The sequence below is a fragment of the Hevea brasiliensis genome, chromosome 15, assembly GCF_030052815.1.
Source record: "Hevea brasiliensis isolate MT/VB/25A 57/8 chromosome 15, ASM3005281v1, whole genome shotgun sequence".
NCBI lineage: Eukaryota > Viridiplantae > Streptophyta > Magnoliopsida > Malpighiales > Euphorbiaceae > Hevea > Hevea brasiliensis.
This window is the reverse complement of record NC_079507.1, coordinates 69,543,570-69,552,598: the sequence shown is the minus strand read 5'-3', so window position 1 is coordinate 69,552,598 and position 9,029 is coordinate 69,543,570. Positions and strand designations below refer to the sequence as shown.

General features: G+C 26.7%; 1 non-coding gene across 1 annotated transcript; it reads left to right on the top strand.

The window, feature by feature from the left end:
- The first annotated feature begins 8,655 nt into the window (after positions 1-8,655).
- On the top strand, positions 8,656-8,762 carry LOC131174384 (small nucleolar RNA R71). The gene has a single exon (XR_009144632.1). It is a non-coding gene; the product is annotated as a small nucleolar RNA R71 (small nucleolar RNA).
- The last annotated feature ends 267 nt before the right edge of the window (positions 8,763-9,029 follow it).

The following is a 9,029-nucleotide window of genomic DNA, read 5'->3' as shown; positions in this document are numbered from 1 at the left end:
AATTCAAGGCATTGCAAAAAAGGGGGGTGTTTTTCTATTTTGAAAGTCAATGATATCCATCTATTTTTGAAAGCTCTTGGTGGTTATTAGAAGACAAGAATTAGGGAGATATCTTAGGATTTTATTTGGTTATTATTGGGTTGTAATTATCTTTCTATTTTTGAATTTTCTCTACTCTACTATAAAGAGAAAAGGGCTGTTAGTTTAGGGGGCTGAGAGATTTATTTATTTTATTTATTATTATTATTTTTTTAGTTTTGACAGTTTATTATTCTCTTTAGCTTGAACAATCATGAATGGCTAAAACATTTTATTCCAGCTTTAGGTTTAATCGAAATACTTAGTTTTACGAAAGTGTTGTGAGATCTTGTTATACTTCTTCTCGCACATTTCAATTCTTCAATATTTGTTTGTTTCCTGCACTTATTGGTTTGTGGTGGATATTTATTTTTCTGTTTAATTAAATGATTTGGCCAATTGTTTAGTTAATTAGAATGGTAAAATGCTAGTTAATTAGACCAAATCCGTAATTGTTTGATCAAGTTAACATTAGTAGCAATTGATATGACTTGATTAGAACCAGATTTTCAAGTCATATTAAGGAGGTAAATAATCTAATTTAAATGAACTATGCTTGTAGTTTGTTGGTTAGAATCAGGTCTTTCTCATTTTTAATTCTATCAATAAATTGAATCTTAGTCGCGTGTTATTTGTTGGTAAGGGATCATTCATAGCACGTTGTCTTGTTTAATCTAGTACTATGGAAAGATAAGGTTGTCAGAAGCATTTTTCAGTAACTATAACCAATTTATTGACTGAATTAATGAGTTTAAATTTATATCTACAGTCTACACTAAAGAACTAGCACAGAGATGACCTTTGGCTGGAATTGTTTCTCTTATTGACTTGCTTAACCTATAATCTTGTAATTTCATTTTCTTTAAATTCTGCTTTTTGCGATTAAAAAAACTCCCTCAGTTTATTCTTATTAATTTTTCTGATTTTTAAAAGAATATTAATAATCTAGTCTCTGTGGATTCGACCTTGCTCACTATTCTCTATAGTTAATTTGTAGCTTGGTAGTAAGATTTATTTTAGGTGGCTTCGACTCCTACTAAATTTTTCTTAGTAAATACTAACATAGTAATTAATGGGCAAATCATATTTCTAGTTTTTGTTGTTTTTACTAAAAATAGCTAAATTGCTTCCCTAAAAGGAAATATTTATTTAGTATATATGCATTTTTTATTTCCTAAAACACTCAAAATTGATTAAGGAGCACACTCCCTCTCCATATTGAATCTAAACTAAGCCAGCCATAGATTATTTTTGAAATAGATTTGGTTTGCAAATAAAAGGAAAAATTTTAAATTTTAATGAGTAAAAATGGAAATCCAGATTGGGCTTGCCCATTCTAGAAACAAACCCTTCTTTTCTCCTTTCATAAATTGCCAACCCGTTCAGTTTGTTCCTTATTTGCACAGAAGAATATCTTTCCCTGTTCTTGATTCTCTCTGCTGGTGCGCTCTCTTCCTTTTTCTTTTAGCCATTGGTTTTATCTTTGATCAAATCGAAGATCCATTTTTTAGTTTTATATAATTTTTTAAGATCTAATGGCTAATGCCCCCTTGCCTTATCTGTCATTGTAATTGACAAATAACTATAAAGTGAAATAATTAAATTATTAAGCCTAATAATATAAAAAAGAGCCAAAACTTTTGCAAATATATTATTTAATTAAATTTAATGGGCCAATTAAAATATAGTTCTAACTTTTTAACAAAATTTACTTGTTAAAAATTGAATGAAATTGACGTTAATTCAAAAATGCAGTTAATATTTAATAATATGAATTATTAAACTTAAAATACATTGCCTCACTTTAAAATAAATTATCCAATTTATCTATATTCTGATTATTTCAAAACAACCATAAAAGGCAAATTCAATTAAAATTATAAAGTAAATAAAATTAATGACATCGTTGCTTTTTAAAAAACTTTCCTTCAATAATGTTATTCTATAAATTAAATTTTAAAGTATAGAAGTTGGTGATTATGTATTGGTTGGAAGATAAAAACACAAAAATAGAATTTATAGAAAAGAAATGGCAAAATATAAAGACAGTTTGGATTTTTTTTCCTTTTTAAGATGACTTATGTTTCACTGCTGGTATCTTTTTGTTCTTAATAGGGTAATAAATATTTGTTTATATAAAATTACTAATAAATCCCTAAAATCTTCTAAAATATTAAATGGTCTAGTTCCCATCAAAATTTAGTAGGTATAGAAATTATTTTTTTTAAATTATCACTATACTATACTATTAAAAAATTTAAGTTTAAATTTCAGTCAAATGATTAGGATTCAATTAATTAAATTTATTGAATTAAATGGAACTGTATTTTATAATTAAAATTCAATAATTAATGTGTATAAAAATAAATATTCTGAGGTATACATTTGATCTGTTTAGTAGTTGGTGAATTTTAAGAGTGAATTTATCTTGTCGAATAGCTATTATAATTTTTCTAAATAAATACTAACATAGTAATTGATGGGCAAATCTTATTTTTTTTGTTTTTGTTGTTTCTACCAATAATATCTAAATTGCTTCCCTAAAATGAAATATTTATTTAGTATATATGCATTTTTTATTTCCTAAAACACTCAAAATTGATTAAGGAGCACACTCCCTCTCCATATTTAATCTAAACTAAGCCAGCCAGAGAGTATTTTTGAAATAGATTTGGTTTGCAAATAAAAGGAAAAATTTAAAATTTTAATGAGTAAAAATGAAAATCCAGAGTGGGCTTGCCCATTCTAGAAACAAACCCCTCTTTCACCTTCCATAAATTGCCAACCCGTTCAGTTTGTTCCTTATTTGCACAGCAGAATATCTTTCCTTGTTCTTGATTCTCTATGCTGGTGTGCTCTCTTCCTTTTTCTTTTAGCCATTAGATTTATTTTTGATCAAATCGAAGATTCATTTTTTAGTTTTATATAATTTTTTAAGATCTAAGGACTAATGCCCCGTTGCCTTATCTGTCATTGTAATTAACAAATAACTATAAAGTGAAATAATTAAATTATTAAGCCTAATAATAATAAAAGGAGACAAAACTTTTGCAAATATATTATTTAATTCAATTTAATGGGCCAATTAAAATATAGTTCTCACTTTTTAACAAAATTCACTTGTTAAAAATTGAATAAAATTGACGTTAATTCAAAAATGCAGTTAATATTTAATAATATTAATTGTTAAACTTAAAATACATTGCCTCAAATTAAAAAAATTATCCAATTTATCTATATTCTGATTATTTCAAAACAACCATAAAAGGCAAATTCAATTAAAATTATAAAGTAAATAAAATTAATGACATCGTTACTTTTTAAAAAACTTCCCCTCAATAATGTTATTCTATAAATTAAATTTTAAAGTAAAGAAGTTGGTGATTATGTATTGGTTGGAAGATAAAAACAACAAAATAGAATTTATGGAAAAGAAAAGGCAAAATATAAAGACAGTTTAGATTTTTTTCTTTTCTAAAGATGACTTATGTTTCACTACTGATATCTTTTTGTTCTTAATAGGGTAATAAATATTTGTTTATATAAAATTACTAATAAATCCCTAAAATCTTCTAAAATATTAAATGGTCTAGTTCCCATCAAAATTTAGCAGGTATAGAAATTATTTTTTTAAAATTATCACTATACTATATTATTAAAAAATTTAAGTTTAAATTTCAGTCAAATGATTAGGATTCAATTAATTAAATTTATTGAATTAAATGGAACTGTATTTTATAATTAAAATTCAATATTTAATGTGTATAAAAATAAATATTCTGAGATATACATTTGATCTGTTTAGTAGTTGGTGAATTTTAAGAGTGAATTTATCTTATCGAATAGCTATTATAATTTTTTTTAAGTAAATACTAACATAGTAATTAATGGGAAAATCTTATTTCTTGTTTTTGTTGTTTGTACCAAAAATAGCTAAATTGGTTCCCTAAAAGGAAATATTTGTTTAGTATATATGCATTTTTTATTTCCTAAAACACTCAAAATTGATTAAGGAGCACACTCCCTCTCCATATTGAATCTAAACTAAGCCAGCCAGAGAGTATTTTTGAAATAGATTTGGTTTGCAAATAAAAGGAAAAATTTTAAATTTTAATGAGTAAAAATGGAAATCCAGAGCGGGCTTGCCCATTCTAGAAACAAACCTCTCTTTTCTCCTTCCATAAATTTCCAACCCGTTCAGTTTGTTCCTTATTTGTACAGTAGAATATCTTTCCCTGTTCTTGATTCTCTCTGCTGGTGCGCTCTCTTCCTTTTTCTTTTAGCCATTGGTTTTATCTTTGATCAAATCGAAGATCCAATTTTTAGTTTTATATAATTTTTTAAGATCTAAGGGCTAATGCCCTCTTACCTTATCTGTCATTGTAATTAGCAAATAACTATAAAGTGAAATAATTAAATTATTAAGATTAATAATGTGAAAAAGAGCCAAAACTTTTGCACATATATTATTTAATTCAATTTAATGGGCCAATTAAAATATAGTTCTAACTTTTTAACAAAATTTACTTGTTAAAAATTGAATGAAATTGACGTTAATTCAAAAATGCAGTTAATATTTAATAATATGAATTATTAAACTTAAAATACATTGCCTCAAATTAAAAAAATTATCCAATTTATCTATATTCTGATTATTTCAAAACAACCATAAAAGGCAAATTCAATTAAAATTATAAAGTAAATAAAATTAATGACATCGTTGCTTTTTAAAAAACTTCCCTTCAATAATGTTATTCTATAAATTAAATTTTAAAGTATAGAAGTTGGTGATTATGTATTGGTTGGAAGATAAAAACAAAAAAAATAGAATTTATGGAAAAGAAATGGCAAAATATAAAGACAGTTTGGATTTTTTTTCTTTTTTAAAGATTACTTATGTTTCACTGCTGGTATCTTTTTGTTCTTAATGGGGGAATAAATATTTGTTTATATAAAATTACTAATAAATTCTTAAAATCTTCTAAAATATTAAATGGTCTAGTTCCCATCAAAATTTTATAGGTATAGAAATTATGTTTTTTCAAATTATCACTATACTATTAAAAAATTTAAGTTTAAATTTCAGTCAAATGATTAGGATTCAATTAATTAAATTTATTGAATTAAATGGAACTGTATTTTATATTTAAAATTCAATATTTAATGTGTATAAAAATAAATATTCTGAGGTATACATTTGATCTGTTTAGTAGTTGGTGAATTTTAAGACTGGATTTATCTTATCGAATAGCTATTATAATTTTTCTAAGTAAATACTAACATAGTAATTAATGGGCAAATCTTATTTCTTGTTTTTGTTGTTTGTACCAAAAATAGCTAAATTGCTTCCCTAAAAGGAAATATTTATTTAGTATATATGCATTTTTTATTTCCTAAAACACTCAAAATTGATTAAAGAGCACACTCCCTCTCTATATTGAATCTAAACTAAGCCAGCCAGAGAGTATTTTTGAAATAGATTTGATTTGCAAATAAAAGGAAAAATTTTAAATTTTAATGAGTAAAAATGAAAATCCAGAGTGGGCTTGCCCATTCTAGAAACGAACCCCTCTTTTCTCCTTCCATAAATTGCCAACCCGTTCAATTTGTTCCTTATTTGCACAGCAGAATATCTTTCCCTGTTCTTGATTCTCTCTGCTGGTGTGCTCTCTTACTTTTTCTTTTAGCCATTGATTTTATCTTTGATCAAATCGAAGATCCATTTTTTAGTTTTATAGAATTTTTTAAAATCTAAGGGCTAATGCCCCCTTGTCTTATTTGTCATTGTAATTAACAAATAACTATAACGTGAAATAATTAAATTATTAAGCCTAATAATATAAAAAAGAGCCAAAAATTTTACAAATATATTATTTAATTCAATTTAATGGGCCAATTAAAATATAGTTCTAACTTTTTAACAAAATTTACTTTTTAAAAATTGAATGAAATTGACGTTAATTCAAAAATGCAGTTAATATTTAATAATATGAATTATTAAACATATAATACATTACCTCAAATTAAAAAAATTATCCAATTTATCTATATTCTGATTATTTCAAAACAACCATAAAAGGCAAATTCAATTAAAATTATAAAATAAATAAAATTAATGAAATCGTTGCTTTTTAAAAAACTTCCTTTCAATAATGTTATTCTATAAATTAAATTTTAAAGTATAGAAGTTGGTGATTATGTATTTGTTGGAAGATAAAAATAACAAAATAGAATTTATGGAAAAGAAAGGCAAAATATAAAGACAGTTTGGATTTTTTTCTTTTTTAAAGATGATTTATGTTTCACTGCTGGTATCTTTTTGTTCTTAATAGGGTAATAAATATTAGTTTATATAAAATTACTAATAAATTCCTAAAATCTTCTAAAATATTAAATGGTTTAGTTCCCGTCAAAATTTAGTAGGTATAGAAATTATTTTTTTTCAAATTATCACTATACTATTAAAAAATTTAAGTTTAAATTTCAGTCAAATGATTAGGATTCAATTAATTAAATTTATTGAATTAAATGGAACTATATTTTATAATTAAAATTCAATACTTAATGTGTATAAATATAAATATTCTGAGTTATACATTTGATCTGTTTAGTAGTTGGTGAATTTTAAGACTGAATTTATCTTATCGAATAGTTATTATAATTTTTCTAAGTAAATACTAACATAGTAATTAATGGGCAAATCTTATATCTTGTTTTGTTGTTTGTACCAAAAATAACTAAATTGCTTCCCTAAAAGGAAATATTTATTTAGTATATATGCATTTTTTATTTCCTAAAACACTCAAAATTGATTAAGGAGCACACTCCCTCTCTATATTGAATCTAAACTAAGCCAGCCAGAGAATATTTTTGAAATAGATTTGGTTTGCAAATAAAAGGAAAAATTTTAAATTTTAATGAGTAAAAATGGAAATCCAGAGTGGGCTTGCCCATTCTAGAAACAAACCCCTCTTTTCTCCTTTCATAAATTGCCAACCCGTTCAGTTTGTTCCTTATTTGCATAGCAGAATATCTTTCCCTATTCTTGATTCTCTCTACTGGTGCGCTCTTTTCATTTTTCTTTTAGCCATTGGTTTTATCTTTGATCAAATCAAAGATCCATTTTTTAGTTGTGTAGAACTTTTTAAGATCTAATGGCTAATACCTCATTGCCTTATCTGTCATTGTAATTAACAAATAACTATAAAGTGAAATAATTAAATTATTAAGCCTAATAATATAAAAAAGAGCCAAAACTTTTGTAAATATATTATTTAATTCAATTTAATGGGCCAATTAAAATATAGTTCTAACTTTTTAACAAAATTTACTTGTTAAAAATTGAATGACATTGACGTTAATTAAAAAATGCAGTTAATATTTAATAATATGAATTATTAAACATATAATACATTGCCTCGAATTAAAAAAATTATCCAATTTATCTATATTCTGATTATTTCAAAACAACCATAAAAGGCAAATTCAATTAAAATTATAAAGTAAATAAAATTAATGACATCGTTGCTTTTTAAAAAACTTCCCTTCAATAATGTTATTCTATAAATTAAATTTTAAAGTATAAAAGTTGGTGATTATGTATTTGTTGGAAGATAAAAATAACAAAATAGAATTTATGGAAAAGAAAAGGCAAAATATAAAGACAGTTTGGATTTTTTTCTTTTTTAAATATAACTTATGTTTCACTGCTGGTTTCTTTTTGTTCTTAATAGGGTAATAAATATTGGCCCTTTTACTCCTTGCTTCTTCTTTTTTATTGGCTCATGTGGAGTCTGATTATCAACTTCTTTCCCACTCAGCAACAGTATAGCACTGGCATTTTCTCTAGGATTCATGACTGTTTGTGATGGGAGCTTTCCAGAACCTTGAGCTTCAAGTTTGCTCACAGATGAAGCTAACTGACCAATCTGTCTCTCTATATTTTGAATGCTATTCTGGTCTCCTGTTGAAACTATTGGGTATTGTTATCCAAGGCCTTAACAATTTCATCAAGTGACATACCTTGATTTGAGGGAGGCGGAGGTGGAGGTGGAGGTGGAGGTGGTTTATTTACTTGTGGTCTCTGCTGATGGTATCGGTTTTGCACTGGTTGATTCCCATAACTCAGATTGGAATGATCTCGCCATCTTGGATTATAAGTATTAGAAAAGGGATCATACCTGCATTGTGGTTGTCCATAATTTCCTACTGCATTAACATGTTGCATTGATTCATCCTCTTGTAATGCAGGACACATGTCAGTAGCATGACCCGAACCCGAACAAATCCCACATACCTTAATAGTTTGCATTTTCCCTATAGCCAATTGCCTCACCAAAGAAGTTAAATCAGAAATCTGTTTCTCAAGGTTAGATGTACTTACCTCATTAACCTTCATGGGTGTGTGATCCATTCTCATTCTAAACTGCTGAGAGTTTACTGCCATGTTAGCAACCAGCCTCCTTGCTTAATCTGGTGTTTTGTCAACCAAAGCTCCTCCATTGGCAGCATCTATCATATTGCGGTCCATTGGTAGAAATCCCTCAATAGAAATACTGAATCAATACCTGCTCACTTATTTGATGATGGGGACAGCTTGCACACAGCTTCTTAAATCGCTCCCAATACTCATACAAACTCTCTCCATTGTACTGCTGGATGCCACAAATTTCTTTTCTTATATTGGCAGCACAGGAAGCAGGAAAATACTTCTCCAGAAATATCTGTTTCATTCCATTCCATGAGTTAACGGATCCAGAAGGAAGGTAATACAACCAATCCTTAGCTGTGCCTTCTAGTGAGAAGGGAAAAGCTCGAAGCTTGATTTGATCCTCAGAAACTCCTTGAGGTTTCATGCTGGAACACACAACATGAAATTCTTTTAAATGCTTATGTGGATCCTTACCTACAAGACCATGAAACTTAGGCAACCAATGGATTAGTCCAGATCA